The sequence below is a fragment of the Orycteropus afer genome, unplaced genomic scaffold (genome assembly GCF_000298275.1).
Source record: "Orycteropus afer afer isolate SDZICR_OR568_19922 unplaced genomic scaffold, OryAfe1.0 scaffold00090, whole genome shotgun sequence".
Taxonomy (NCBI): domain Eukaryota; kingdom Metazoa; phylum Chordata; class Mammalia; order Tubulidentata; family Orycteropodidae; genus Orycteropus; species Orycteropus afer.
Window position 1 is genome coordinate 5,533,536 of NW_006921677.1, and position 17,259 is coordinate 5,550,794.

Here is a 17,259-nt window from a genome sequence, read left to right on the forward strand (position 1 = left end):
TACTCAGCTGCTTGTGGTAGATCTCATCATGGAGTTGATTGCCAGTCTCATCATGGGGAATAACTACCACCAGCTGCCCAGCCACTCAACCTGGCCCAGCCAAATTGACACACAAACATAACTACCACAGCTAGAAATTCAGAAGACTGACAATATCATGTCAAAAATAGATAACACAATGGAAGGACACAGAAATAGAATTGAATCAATGGAAGAAAGAATCAATGTAGAGGGTAAATTGTGTGATATTTATCAGGAATAATCAGAAAAACAAACAAAGAAATCTTGAGTTATGTGGGACACCATTAAAAGGAATATTTTACATATTATAGAAATTCCAGAAAAGAAGGGGGAAAAAAAAATCCAGAGAGAATTTTTGAAGATATATTAGCAGAAAACTTCCAAAATACTATGAAAGACAAGATTTCCATCCAAGAAATTCAACAAACCCCATACAGGATAGGGTCCAAAAGAAAATCACCAAAACATATAAAATAATCAAACTTTCCAAAACCAAAGACATAGAAAAAATTCTGAAAGTAGCTCATTAAAAACAAAATACTACTTTGAAAGGGGCAACCACAATACTAAGTGCTTATTTCACATCAGCAACAATGCAGGCAAGAAGGCAATGGGATGATATATATATAAAATCCTGAGAGACAAGAATAAACAACCAAGAATTATGTAGTCAGCAAAACTGGCTTTCAAAAATGATGGCAAATCCAAAATAAGCAGCAATTAAGGGAATCTGTGAAAACCAGACAAGAAATATAAAGGGAGTCTTTCAGACAGAAATCAACAGCATCAGACAACAACCTGAGATAAAAACACATGACAGCATCACTCAGATACCAACCCAGATAAAGATTTCAACAAATAAAATAAAGCTACAAAACTGAGTACAGTGACCAGATGTGTTAAGCTGTAAAAGACAATATCAAAACAAAAAGGGGGAATAAAAGGTATAGTTATAAAACTTTCATATGTAGAGGAAGTAAGGCAATTTCAAGATTTAACAGACTGTTTTATATTTAAGAAGATAAAGGTAAACTTCAGGGTAATCAACAAGAAAATTAATGAACTATGCAACAAAATACAGAAGAAAATTTAAAAAGACTCAGTAAACACAACAACAACAAAAAAAAACAATGATTGATAGAGAAAGAAAATCCATATACAGAAGAACTCATCACAGAAAACTAAGAGAAAAAAAGATACTATTAATACCACAAAAACTGTATAATAAAATGACAGCAATGAATTGATACCTGTTCTTAATCATACTGGATGTAAATGCATTAAATGCACCAGCAAGAGATAGAAAAAGGCAGAATGGATAGAGAAGCATGACCTGTCAATATGTTGCCTACAAGAGACAAGCCTTGGACACAAATACATAAAAAAGTGAAAAGTCAAAGCAAGGAAAAATATATATCAAGCAGTGACCAAAAGAGAGCAGGAGAGGCAATAATAATCTCTGATAAAATAGGCTTTAAGTCAAAATTCATTATAAGAGACAAAGAAGGACATTATATAATGATTAAAGAATCACTTCACCAAGAAGAGCTCCAAAATACATAAAACAACCCTAACAGAATTGAAAAATGAAATGGACTATTCAACAATAATAGTAAGAGAATTTAACACATCAATGTGGAAGTATATACCCAGGTGAAAGAGACAAATTTATGTACACAAACAATGTACTTACACTAACACAAATAGGCATACAAAATCTAAATAGATGCATAACAAAATTTAAGCAGAACAACTAAAAAGAATCTCAATAAAAAACAGAAAATCTAAACAATACAATCAACCAACTCAACCTCATGATATTTACAGAACAGCAGCAGAGTACACAGCCTTCTTCAGTGAAAATGGATCATTCTCCTGAATAGACCATAGTTTAGTCCACAGAGCAAGCCTCAATAAATTAAAAAAAAAAAAAAAAAAGAACAGAAATAATAAAAAGCAATTTCTCTGGCCATAAAACTAGAAATCAAAAATAGAAACAGCAAGGAAAAAAATTAAATATGTGAAAACTAAAACCACACTACTTAGAAAACATTGGGTCATAGAAGAAATTAAAAATGAAAACTTTCAAATGAGAATGAAGACACAACTTCATAACCTCTTGGATAAAACAAAAGCAGTTCTCAGAGGAAACTTTCTAGCAATAAATGCACACAAAAAAACAGAATAAAAGTCCAAAATCAAAAGCCTAAACCAACAAACTTGAAAAAATAGAAAAGGAATAGCAAAGCAAGTTCACAGTCAACAGAAGAAAGAAAATAATAAAGACCAGAGCAGAAATAAATGAAACAGAAAAACAATAGCTAGAATCAACAAAACTAGAAATTGGTTCTTTGAAAGGGTCAATAAAATTAACAAACTTCTGGCCAAGTTGAAAAAGAAAAGAAAAATAAGAAGACATGAATAATCAAAATAAGAAATGGAATGGGTCATGCAACCACAGAAACAAAATAAGATAGAAAGTGTAATAACAGAATATTGTGAATACTATACTTGCACAAATTTGAAACCTAGGAGAAAAAGACAAATTTCTGGAAACACATTACACACTACACTAACACAAATAGAAGTGGAAAATCTAAAGAGATGCATAACAAAAGAAGAAATTTAAGATGGCATAAAAAAATAAGTGAAAAACTCCTAACAGCAACAACAAAAAAGCTGTGGCCCATGTGGCTTCACTGGGGAATTTTATCAAACATTGAGAGAAGAGCTGACACCAGTTCTACTCAAAATATTCCAGTAAATAATAAAAGAAGGAGTACTTCCTAATTCATTCTATGAAGCCAGGATAAGCCTGATATCAAAGCCAAACAAAAATATTACCAAACAAAGAAAATTACAGACCAATATCCCTCACGAATATAAATAGAAAAATTCCCAACAAAATCCTAGCCAACAGAATTCAACAGTATATCAAAAAAATAATACATCACAATCAGATGGGATTCAAACTAGGGATACAAAGGTGGTTCAACATGAGAAAATTAATCAACATAATTCACCACATAAATAAAACAAAGGAAAGGAATCACATGGTCAACTCAATCAATGCAGAAAAGGCATTTGATAAAATCCAACACCTTTCCTGATAAAAACTCTCAGCAAAATAGGAACAGAAGGGAAGTTCCTCAACATAATGAAGGATATATATGCAAAACCAACAAAAATATTATTCTCAACAGAAAGAGATTGAAAGCATTCCCCTTGGGAATATGGTTATTCAATATTGTACTGGAAGTCCTACTCAGAGAAATAAGGTAAGAAAGGGAAAGAAAGTATATCCAAATTGGTAAGGAAGAAGTAAAAGTATTCCTGTTCATAGATGGCAGGATCCTATACATAGAAAATACCAGAGATTCCACAGGAAAGTTACTGGGACCAATAGAAGTGTTCAGCAAAGTGGCAGTATATAAGATAAACCTACAATAGGGTTTCTCTGCAATAAGAAGGAGAATTCTGAAAAGGAAATCAAGAAAATAATATCATTTACAATAACTTCCAGAAGGATAAAATACCATGGTAACAGACACATTAAAGACTTATACAAAGAAAACTGTAAAACACTACTGCAAGAAACCAAAAGACATGTATATATGGAAAACATCCCATGTTCACGTATTGGAGGACTTAACATTGTGAAAATGTCAAAACTACCCCAAAAAACAAAAACCCACTGCTGTCAAATAGATTGCCCAACCTTCCTTCCAAGAAGTGGCTGGTGGGTTTGAACTGCCAGCCTTCTGGTTAGCAGTCAAATGTCTCAGGCACCACACCACCAGAGTTGATCTATAAATATAACGTGATCCCAATCCAATTCCAACAGCATTCTTTAACAAAATTGAAAAATTAATCTCTAACTTAATATGGAAAGGAAAGAGACCCCAAATAGCAAAAGCAATATTGAAGAAGAAGAAAGTAGGAGGCCTCACACTTCCCAAACTCAGAATTTACTATATATCCACAGAAATCAAAACAGCCTGGTACTAGTACAACAATAAATACATAGACCAATGGGATAGACTTGAGAACCCAGAAAAAAATCTATCCATCTATGGACAGCTGATTTTTTTACAGAAGGTTAAAGTCCATTCAACAGAAAAGAGAAAGTCTCTTTCACCAATGGTGCTGCAAAAGTAGATATCTATTTGCAGAAAAATGAAACTGTATCTACACCTCACACCATATGCAAAATTAACTCAAAATGGACCAAAGACTTAAATATTAAAGCTAAAAGTATAAAGTTCCTGGAAGAAAAAATAGGGATAAAGGAGGGGTCCTAATTTTTGGCGTAAATACACTATCAAAGACTACTAAAAATACACAAACAACAAAAGATAAAGTAGATAACTAGGACTTCCTAAAAATTAAATATGCTCATCCAAAGACTTTACCAAAAGAGTAAAAAGAGAACCTACAGACTTGGAAAAAGTTAATGACATATCTGACAAGAGTCTACCCTCGACAATATATAAAAAACGTCAACACCTCAACAACAAAAAGACAAACAATCCAATCAAAAAATGAGCAAAGGACATGAACAGGCACCTCACCAGAGAAGACTTTCAAGTGGCTAACAAACACATGAAGAGACACTCATGGTCATTAGTCATTAAAAACAAACAAACAAACTCACTGCCGTTGAGTCAGATCCAACTCATAGCGAACCCTCCTTGGGTTTGTGAGGTGGTATCACTATGAAGTAGATTGTCCAACCTTCCTTCCAAGGAGTGGCTGGAGGGTTTGAACCACCACTCTTCTGCTTAGCCATCAAATGCCTTAGGCACTATGCCACCAGAGTTCCCTATTAGTCATTGTTGTTGTTGTTGTTGTTATGTGCCATGGAGTCAGACCCGACTCATAGTAAGCCCTCCTTGGGTTTCCGAGGCAGTATCACTATGGAAGTAGATTGCCCCATCTTCCTTCCGAGGAGTGGCTGGTGGGTTTGAACCGTCAGCCTTATGGTTAGCCGTCAATTGCTTTAGGCACTATGCTACCAGAGCTCTATTAGTCATTGTTGTTGCTGTTGTTATGTGCCGTCGAGTTGGCCCCAACTCATAGTGACCCCTCCTTGGGTTTCCAAGGCAGTATCACTACGGAAGTAGGATTGCCCAACCTTCCTTCTGAGGAGTGGCTGGTGGGTTTGAACCGCCAGCCATCTGGTCAGCAGGCAAGTGTCTTAGCCACTATGTTACCAGAGCTCCCTATTAGTCATTAGAGAGATGCAAATCAAAACTACCCCTGTAAAAATGATATTGATCAAAAAACCAGAAAACAACAAATGGTGGAGTGGTTGTGGGGAGACTAGAACTCTTATACATTGCTGGTGAGATTATAAAATGGCAAACCACTATGTAAAAATAATATAGTGCTTCCTCAAAAAGGAAAAAAATAGAAATACCTTATGATATACTGTAGAGATATGCACGCCCATGTTCACTGAAGCATCAAACAACAGCAAAAAGATGGAAACACCCTAAGTACCCATCAAGGGATGACTGGATAAACAAATTGTGATACACACATACAATACAATACTATGTAACAATAAAGAATAATAATGAGTCTGTTAAACATTTTATAGCATGGATGAACCTGAAGACATTATGCTGAGTGAAATAATTCAAACACAAAAGGATAAGAATTGCATGGTAACACTTTTATAAAAAATCAAAAATAGGTAGACACAGAAAGCAATGGTCTTTAATGGTTCGCAGGGATGGGAGAGGACTGTAGTCTTATGGGGCAAATGGATCTGTAGGTTTCTTTCTTTTAGAAAGGTTAATAATTCATCAAGAGTAAACAATTTTATGAAATAACTCTTTTTCAGAGGTAATATAATTTGGGGTCATTTATTTATCTGAATGCTGTTCATTTACTTCACAGGAAGAGTTTCTATATTGTTTTCTTGGTCTTTCCATTGCAGCTAAGGATCCTAAAGCAAAAAATGAGAAAGTGTATGTTCATCCATCCCCCTAGCAAATATTCACTAACTTTTGGTACAACAAAGAGGAACTAAGATACAGGTAATGACTGCTGAAGCATTGGGTATATAGGATAAGAAAAGGAGAGAACAAAGGTAGTGATGGGAGCTCTAGTGGTATAGTGCCTAAGGCATTTGACTGTTAACCAGAAGGCTGGTGGTTCAAACCCACCAGCCACTCCTCAAAAGGAAGCTGGGCGATCTACTTTCACAGAGATACCCCCTCGGAAACCCAAGGATCACTGAGTCAGAAATGAGTCAACGGCAGTGAGTTTGGTTTTTTGGTTTGTTTTTTTTCCCTCCTCTGTCTGGGATAAGAAATGTTGTGATAGTAACAGAATTATTAGTAATTGAACTCAGGATTGTCATAGTTGTGATAGAATTTAATTTTTTGGGAAAAAAAAAGTGATTGGGGGTGTTTTCCTTTCTTTTGATGGCAAAGTGGATATGGTCACAATAATGGTTCATTCCAGAAGAGTTTATTAAGACACATTGAGAGAAAAATCTAAACTTGAACTTCTTTAGATATCCCACTAGAGTGGTGCTAAATGACTATAATTCTACCAAGAATGAAAGGGAAAAGGCAAGAAAGAGAAAAGGTATTCTCATTTTCAGTAAACACAGTAGGAAATTTCTCTCTAGACAATGTTTGTCTGGCATTTGATGAGAATTTACTACATCAGGAATTCATAAAACTTCAAGTCAGCCAGACCAATCTAAATTAGTAGAGAAGATGTGTATAAGATGTCCTAAGATTCTCCATGGGATTTAGAATTATCTAGTAAGGTATGGTGGGAAGCCAGTTTTTGAGTGGAGTTGACTAGCTCAAGCTTAATTCATCACTCTACAAAGGATCAAGATCAATCACTAAGATGTTCATGAACTCCATACACTCACATGCTGTAAGGATCCCCATATTCTTGATTCTCCAATGAATGCATTAATTAATAAACTCATTCAAAAACATTTCGTGAGCATCTACCAGTATCAGAGAGCATACCAAGTGTTCTGGTCACCTAGTACCACTCTAGCAGAAATACCACAGATGGGATGGCCTTAACAAACAGGAGTTTATTCTCTCATAGTTGGAGGCTTTAAGTCCAGGGTCAAAGTGCCAAGCTCTAGGGGCTGAGTGAAAGCCCCTCGACCTTGGGCTTCGGCTCTGCCTCTTGCTCTTGGCCCACTGAGGCTAGAGGCATCTCTTCACTCAGGCAGCTACTGGCTGCTGGGGCCAAAAAGCTCAAGATCAACAAATAAAATGGCACAGTCCCGATGTTACCAAACCACATGGCAGGCCATTAATTCAAGTCCATTGTAAGTCCCAAGGTCGTCAGAGCATGGGAGGCTACTGAACAACCACATGGCTACATGCAGGGTCCAAGCATGCCATAAGCTAGAGACCATTCCCCAAGGCTTCTGCTTATATACAGGAAGCAGACCACATCCCTAAAGCAGCTACTCAGATGCTCACAGTAGATTCCACCATGGAGTTGATTACCAGTCTCATCATGGGGATTACTACATCCAGCTGCCCAGCCACTCAACCAGGCCTAGCCAAGTTGACATACAAACTTAACTACCACACCAAGTGTCCAGAATACAAAGACAATACCTTTTTTGTCATGTAGATTATAGTTTAGCTTATTTTGAGCTATCCTACTATGTAGTAGAAAATCTGTCTTGAAGAAAAACGAACATACAAGCAAAAAATTAGGTATTTTCCTCAAGGAAGTAAAGCAATACATTTAGAACTCAAGTGAAAAGCAAGTAGAAAATGGCAGCCAAGAATCAGAGAATGCATCTTTCTAAATTTAATTTTTATCTCATTGTACAGTGTGGATTTAATAAAACCAAATTATAGACCCAACCTTCAAGTTAATCAATTAAATTTCCTTTTCTTCCAAGACTACCTACCTGATCTGTGGATTTAAGCCAACATTTCCCCAAATGTTTATGTTCTTAGGAAGCAGTAGAAATGCAGGTAAGAATAGTTCCATCCAAATATTGCATTATTTTCAGAAAATGACACATAACAAAGGCACATGAAGTCCTTCTCTTTAAACTGACAAAATGTTAATTGTATAAAATTGTAGTACTTGGATAAATTTACTAAACTTTAGTTCAAGTTCTTTCTCAAATTGAGAAACTTCTATGGATTGTAAAGTAAGGCACAGATTCCTATAGTCAGAAATGAACATGATGATCCTGGATTGCCACAGCATGTGACACAGCCATCCAGAGGTGAGAATATCTGACTTGGCAAACTCCTAAGGGTAATTGCTAAGCTTTCTCAGAGACGACTACTGTGTGAGGACTTTTGTCACTTTATAGGACGGAGTTCAGAAATTGTTGCAATCTACATTGTTTGGACTTTTAAAACATGTATATAATTTGTGCATGTAATTTCCATAAATGTAACTATTCTGCTTTTATGTAAACTCTTTAATCACTGAGTATCCTAACAACAAACTATCTTCTTCTTTGAAAAATATATGCATTGCATTCTCAAACACCCACACAAAGTTGGGTTTTCCTTAATGGAGGTACTCTATTTTGCCTGCTTTTATAATCAAGAATGTTTGAACTAGAAAAATATTTAGAGTCTATTTAACCAATCCTGCTAAATGCCCAAGGACACATTGCAAATTAGCAACAGAGCTGAAACTAGAACACAGAGCTCTTGGATCCCAAAGCATTGCTTCCCTTTGAGTGAAGCATGTGAAATACCCAAATATAAACATACGGTCTTTATTTTCTGCAGTTCATCTGAGACTTGGAGAAAGGTTTTCATTACCTTGAGTCATGGTGGAATCTAATACCTTAATTTGTTTAAGCCCTAAGGAGTTCAAAGGTTATAAGTGGAAAAGAGGAAGAAGAGTTAGGAGAAGGCTCTTTTCTCAACTCTCTTAAGCAGGTAAAGTTTACACAGGAGATGATACACAGTGATCTTCACTGACACCAAGCTGCCACACTCACCAGCTCTGACACTTTATTAGAAATCTCTGTGCCCAAGACAAACCAAACAGAAATATTTGAAACTAAGAATGCAGACTTCCTTCCAAAAGTAAGGCCAACCTTTATGTCTGGAATAGATTGAAGTAGAAAGTACATTTTCCTCTAGGCTTTCAACACAAAATTGATGTACTCTAAGAATAAATGGGCATTTTGCATTAGAAGGATCTCTTGACAACAAGATAGAAGATCTGTGTTGACTCCTTCCAATACCTATGAAGACAAAGCGAATAGTTTTCAGTTATTTGAGTTTGTTATGTATTCTGTGTTCTACTTTTTCAGTGGGGGAAAAAATGGATTATGGCTGGGATCTTTGAGTTTCTGAAAAGAAATCGTAGATATTGATTGTCTACATGATATTAGATCTGATGGTAGTTTGTGAAGAGGATTTGTATCTAATCAGGTGATGGCTCAAAAGGCAAACCATGTTTAAATGTGTGCATCTGGAAGAGAAAGAATACAGGAATTGTCTCCAGACCTTCAAGTCACGAAGAAATAAGTCTAGAAGCTCTTTTTCTCACCTACTCTTCTAATCTAACTCCTCTTTCACCAATATATTTTTCACACCTGTTTGAGGGAATGAGTTATTCATTCTTTGTTTGGAGTCCAACTCACTCTCCTAGCAATCTTGGTTTGATCCTTCCTATGAGACCCAAATCCATTATCTTCTAGTTGATGGCTACTCTTAGTAGCCCTATAGGACAGAATAGAACTGCCCCGTAGGGTTTCCAAGGCTGTAAATCTTTACAGATGCAGACTATCTCATCTTTCACCCACAGAGTGGCTGGTGGATTGGAATGGCCAACTTTTCATTTAGCAGCCAAATGTGGGCTACTAATTAATCCTCTTCTCCTATAACTATTTTCTCATTTATCAATCCCTTCTCTGTGTATTTCATGCTTAAGCTTTATTTGAAAGGTAGTTTGACGGTATAGTCATATAGACCTGCTCTGAATCCTTTCTGTCATTGGTGAACAATGTGATATTGAAAAAATCTTGAATTTCGTTAAGTCTCAGTTTCCTCATTTGTAAAATAAGAACAATAATGGCATTGATGGTTTACTTTTTTTTTTTTTTTTTTAAGGATGAATGACAATGTATATATAACCAAAAAACCCAAGCTCACTGCCATCAAGTCGGATACTACCCACGGCAACCCCTCCTTGGGTTTCTGAGATGGTATCACTATGGAAGTAGATTGCCCAACCTTCCTTCCGAGGAGTGGCTGGTGGGTTTGAACTGCCAGCCTTCTGGTTAGCAGTCAAATGCCTTAGGCACTACTCCACCAGAGTTCCTAATGTATATATAGTGTCTTCCATAATAACTGATATTAATTAATTACTAACTATAGGTACTGTTGATTTAAGATTAATAATAATATATGTTGTTGTTGTTGTTGGTTGACATCAAGTGAATCCTGACTCCATGTGTATCAGAGTAGAACTGTGCTCTATAAGCTTTTCAAAGCTGTGACCTTTCAGAAGCAAGTAGTCAGGTATCACTAGGTGGTTTTGAATCAATGGCCTTTCTGCTAATAGTTGAGTGTTTACCTATTTGTGTCACCCAGAGACTCCTTATTTAATACAAACAAACAAACAAACTCACTGCCGTCAAGTTGAACCCGACTCATAGCAGCCCCTCCTTGGGTTTCCAAAGCAATATCACTACAGAAGTAGATTGTCCAACCTTCCTTCAGAGGAGTGGCTGGTGGGTTTGAACTGTCAGCCTCCTGGTTAGCAGTCAAGTGCCTTAGGCACTATGCTACCTAGTAATTATTATTATTGTTTACTATTATTTTAAAAAAAAAACAAACTCACTGCCATCTAGCTGATTCCAACTCATAGCAACCCCCATTGGGTTTCTGAGGCAGTAAATCTTTATAGAAATCTATTGCCCCATCTTCTTTCTACAGAGCGCATGGTGGGTTTGAACCACTGATCTGGTCGGCAGCCAAATGCCTTATCTACTATGCCACCTGAACTCCTTTTACTATTATTATTGTATAATAATAAATATAACATCAATATTTTATTATACTTCATCTCCTTTTAGACAAAAATCTGCCTTAATGTAGACTACTGTGTCTTCTTCATTACTTTGTTTGGCATAGTGCTGTGATATCACCTATCTTTACCAAATGTTTGTTGACTAAATCTGGGCAGTACTTCGTAAGTTATTTAACAAATGTGAAGGTTTTATTTGATTTTAGCCATTTGTCCCTTTTGTACTTTTTGAAATTTGTTTAGTAACTGAGAAAGGCTTAACTTAATAGTAGTAATTTGCTAGTGCTCCAGAAGTCTTAGTGATTTAAAGAGCTGTGGTTCTTGGTGTATGCATAAAATTTATTCCTTTTGGTCTACATGGAAACTAAATAGTGAGAATAAGAAGATATTAAGAAGAATAATGGGAGTTTTAGATGTACACAAGATTCCAATTTTGGTTCTTAAAAGGAGAAGGACTTAGTTTTCATGGTTTTGATTTGTACTACAGAAAACAACAAAACGCGGGAGCTGCAGCACACCCCATGGACCATCTAGGCAGCATTTCCCAGAGTATGTTCCCAGTATGCTAACTGTTGTTATGCAAAGAAAATGCAGGGACTTGTCTGGGGTCAAATAGGTTTGGGAAATTTGGGCATAAACAAAGATAAGCAAGTTCCTGTACCCCAGGATTCTCAGACTATGAATATACCTATCTGAATCATAAATATCCCATAGAGGACATAGTGTACAGTGATTTCCAAATTCATCTGACCATGGAATAGTTTTTCAGAGCATATCTCAGGAGTATTGTGAGGAGTTATCTACATGTACTCTCCTTATTTTGTAGAAAAGGAAAGCAAAGCCCAGAAAATTAAAGTAATTTGCCAAAGATTGCTGTGCAGTAGACGAAAACTAGAACCTAGATGTCATTGTCCTTATCTGAAATTAGTCTTTCTATTCATTTTTGCATTCTTGGAGAGATAATAAAATTCACATAATAATTATCATTTTGCCTGTATTTTCTAAGTATGCTTATACTAAAAATACCACAACAACTTTTGAGAATTAAACACATTAATAATAATGAAATGACTTCCCCATAAAATAGGGAATATAATTACTTCCAAAGTTCTAATAGGAAGAACAGTATTTATTTTTTCTTTATTTTTTAACAAGAATTCCCCAAACAAATTTCTTTGATATTTCACTCATTATTTTACAGTTAGGCATAAAGTGATTCATACTTTATCCATAATTTAACACATCCTTGTGGTTATTTCCAAATAAGAGTAGTATTTTTTGAATGTTAGAGATAGGCAGTCAGTCATATGTGACATAAAGCACTTCTTAAAAAAATACTTAGGAGGGGGAGGTTCAAGATGGCAGAATAGGCAGACAGAATGCACAGACCCTCTTCAACAAAGAAAAGGGAACCAATTAATACAGATACAGAAGATAATCCTGAAGCCTTCAGCTTTGAAGGGAAGGATAAACTAAACTCCAACTAGTAGACAAACTTGCATGAAAACACCAAAAAAGGAAACATAAGAAGCTGCAGTCAGTGATCCTGACGGCACAGACAGTTTGGATATTGCTGAGTGGTGTTAGGACCTGTGGTGATTATGTTTCTGGGTCATCTTGGCTGGGCCTGGTTGAGTGGCTGGGGAGCTGGGGGTAGTTATTCCCCATGATAAGACGGACAATCAACCTCATAGTGGGATCTACCATAAGCAGCTGAATAACTGCCTTTGGGATGTGGTCTGCTTCCTGTATATAAGTAACACCTTTGGGAATGGTCTCTAGAATATGGCAAGCTTGGACCCTGCATATAGCTGTGTCATTGTTCAGCAGCCTGCCATGCTCTGCTGATCCTGGGATTTACAATGGTCTTGAATTAATGACCTGCCATGTGGTTTGGTAACATTGGGACTGTGCCTTTTTACTTGTCAACCTTGAGCTTGGCGGTCTCAGCAGCCAGCAGCTGTCTGAGTGAAGAAAAGCCTCTGGCTTCAGTGGGCTAGGAGCTGGAGGCAGAGCTGAAGCCCGAGGCTAAGAGGCTTTCACCCAGCAGCTAGAGCCTGGCACTTTGAACTTGGACTTAAAGTCTCCAAGCTGTAAGAGAATAAACTCCTGTTTGTTAAGGCCATCCCATTTGTGGTATATTTCTGGCAGAAGGGCACTAGGTAACCAGAACAGGACTTAAGAATTAACTTGAAAATTGGCCCTGCTAGCCAGGGGCTGCACAGAGAACTGCATTGGTGGCTGGAAAATAAAAGAGGAAGCAGCTAAGAAGAAGGCAGGCTGATCTGTGGAGTTTTGCCTGTTTGGAGGGTGCAGCCATTTTGAATGTTTACAAACAGTTTGACCATTTTGGATCTTTAAAGCAACAGCATTCTCTCAGATTCCAGAGACTTAAGAATAGACTCTACTTGCTGGGAACCACAAGGACATTCTGGACACCAATTGGAAAGTTAATAGAGGTATAAATACAACAACATCACAATGTCTAAGAGACAACAGACCACCACAGTCCACATAAAGAAGCAAGATAACGTGGTAGAAACAAAGGAGCAGGGTACAGACCCAGAACACATCCCTTAGGAAGAAGCAGCTTTGGAACCCCCTGATAAGGAATTCAAAACAATTATATCTAGGTATCTTCAAAGGATTGACAGATGATCAAGGAAAACACTGACAAAATTAAGGAAAACACAGACAAAACCCTAGAACAAATTCAGAAGTAAATACAAGAGCAAAATCACAAAATGAATGAAAAATTAGAAATGATACAAAATCTACATGGAGAAAGCCAGAAGATTAATACTAAATCTTCAGAAATAGGTAACATATTGAAAGAGCAATGGAGTAGAATTGAATCAATGGAAGACACAATTAATGAGATTAAAGACAAATACCTGAATACTTCTTTGGAAAGGGATCACTCAAAAAAAAAAAAATATATCAAAACAAATTGAAGAAAACCTAAGGTTTATGTAGGATACCATCGAAAGGAATAGCTTACATGTAATTGGAATTCCAGGACAGGAAGAGAAAAATAAAACCACAGAGAAAATTGTCCAAGACTTGTTGGAAGAGAACTTCCCTAATATGATGGAAGATGTGACTATATCAATTAAGGAAGTCCAATGAACCCCAAGCAGGATAGATACCAAAAGAAAATCACAAGACATATCATCATCAAACTCATCAAAACCAAAGATAATGAGCAGCACAGGAAAAACAAAAAGTTACTTACAAAGGACAACCAATAAGAACAGGTCTGATTTCTCAGCAGAAACCATTCAGGTGGGAAGACAATAGGATGGTGTATATAAAACCCTGAAAGAGAAAAATTTCCAACCAAGAATGACATACCTGGAAAAATATTCCTTCAGATATGACAGTGAAATTAGGAGATTTCCAGATAAGCAGATATTAAGAGAATTTGTTAAAACCAGACCAAGCTTACAAGAGATACTAAAGGGAGTCCTTTGAACAGAGAACCAATAATGGAAAAAACAACCGACCATTAATACACAAGATGACATAACCCAAAAACCAACACAGCTATGGATGTATCCAAAGTAAAATCAGCTTACAAGATTCTAAACAGGAAACCAGAGACATCAATTGGGAAATGAGGACAGCTACAAGCCAAAAAGAGGGAAAATACTGTGTAGTCACAGAACTTCTATATGGTGAGGAAGTCAAGAGTGTTGCAAGATAGAATGGACTGTTCTAAACTTGGGGAGAAAATTATAACTCATAGGATAACATCAAAGAAAAATGATAAACCTTCATATCACAATAAAAAAGAGGACAAGCACAAATATTTAGCAAATACTAAAACAATACCAACAAAGTAATGATAACACGATTCATAAACATAATGAGCTCAGCACAGAAAATTGTATGGAACAAAGAAACAAGGAAAACCATGAAAAAACACATAACAAAATGAGAGCAAGCAATTCATACTTGTCAATAATTACACTGAATGTTAATGAATTAAATGCACCACTCAAGAGACAGAGAGTTGCAGACTGGATAAGAAAACATAACCCATCAATATGCTGTCTACAAGAGCCACAACTTAGAGACAAAGACAAAAATAGAATAAAAATCAAAAGTTGTAAAAAGACATATCAAGCAAATGGCAACCAAAAAAGAGCAGGAGTGGAAATATTAATTTCTGATCAAAATGACTTTAAGGCAGAAACCACAATATGAGACAAGGAAGGAAATTATATAATGATTAAAGGATCAATTGAACAAAAAGATTAACCATAATAAATATCTATGGACCCAATGAAAGAGCCTCATAATACATAAATCAGACTCTAAAAGAGTTGAAAAGGCAAATAGATGATTCCACAGTCATAGTGGGAGACTTTAATACACAATTTTCAATGAAAGATAGAACAACTAGAAAGAAACTCAACAAAGACACAGAAGAGCTAAACAATATAATCCACCAACTAGACCTTTCAGACATCTACAGAGCACTTCAGCCAACAAAAGCACAATATACATTCTTTTCCAGTGGAACATTCTCCATGATAGACCATATGTTAGGCCATAGAGCAAGCCTTAATAAATTTAAAAACATTGAAATACTGCAAAGCGTCTTCTCAAATAACAACAATATCAAATTAGAAATCAACAATAGGAAGATCAACAGAAAAATAGAAAACACATGGAAACTGAGCAACACCCTCCTCAAGAAAGACTGGGTAAGAGAACAAATAAAAAATGAAATTAAAAAATTCCTTGAATCAAATGAGAATGAAAACACAACATACCAAAATCTTTGGGACACAGCAAAAGCATTGATCAGAAGCCAATTTATAGCACTAAATGCACACATCAAAAAAGAAGAAAGAGCCAATATCAACACTTTAAACCAACATCTCCAACAATTAGAGAAAAAACAGCAAGAAAAACCTACCATCATCAGAAGAAAGGAAATAATTAAGATTTGAGCAGAAATCAATGAAACAGAAAACAGAAAGACAATAGAAAAAAAAATCAAAAAGACTAGAACTTGAGTTTTTGAACAGATTAAAAAAAAATTGACAAACCAGTGGCAAATTTAACAAAGGAAAAGAGGGAGAGAATACAAATAACACAAATAAGAAATGAAATGGGTGATATCACAACACAACCAACTGAAATAAAAAGGATAATATCAGGATACTATGAAGAACTGTGCTCCAAATCTGGAAGAAATGGACAGATTTCTAGAAACACACCATTTACCTAAACTAATAGCCTGATGTGGAAAAGTTGAAAAGATCCATAACAAAAGAAGAAATTGAACAGGTCATAAAAAAAAATTACCAACAAAAAAAGTAGTGGCCCAGATGGTTTCACTGGAGAATTCTATGAAACATTCAGAGAAAAACTGACACCAGTTCTACTCAAGCTATTCAAAATATAGAAAAGGATGGAAATTACCAAATTCATTTTATGAAGCAAGCATAAATTTGATACCAAAATCAGGCATGTTATCACTAAAAAGGAAAGTTACAGACCAATATCCCTCTTGAATGCAAAAAATCTTCAACAAAATCCTAGCCAATAGACTCCAACAACATATCCAAAAAAATAATTCATTATAAACAAGTGGGGTTCATACCAGTTATGCGAGGATGGTTCAACATTAGAAAAACTATCAATATCATCCACCACATAATTAAAACAAAGGAAAAGAACCACATGACCATATCAATTGATGCAGAAAAGGCATTTCATAAAATCCAACACCCATTCCTGATCAAAACTCTCAGCCAAATAGGAAGATAAGGGACGATCCTCAACATAATAAAGGGCATCTATGCAAAACCAACAGCCAACATTACTCTCAATGGAGAGAGACTGAAACCATTCCCCTTGCAAACAGGAACCCAACAAAGATGCCCTCTATCACCACTTCTACTCAACATTGTACTGTAAGTCCTAGCAAGGGCAATAAGGCAAGAAAGGGAAAACAAAGGCATTCATATTGGAAAGGAAGAAGTCAAACTATCCCTATTTGCTGATGATATGATCCTATACCTAGAAAACCCAAGAGACTCAGTCAAAAATCTACTGGAATTGAGATATTTAGCATCAAGGCAGGATACAAGATCAACATCCAAAAATCAGTTGGATTCCTTTACATCAGCAAAGAGATTGCTGAAAAAGAAATAAGGAAATCAATACCATTTAGCATAGTGCCTAAGGCACTTGACTGCTAACCAG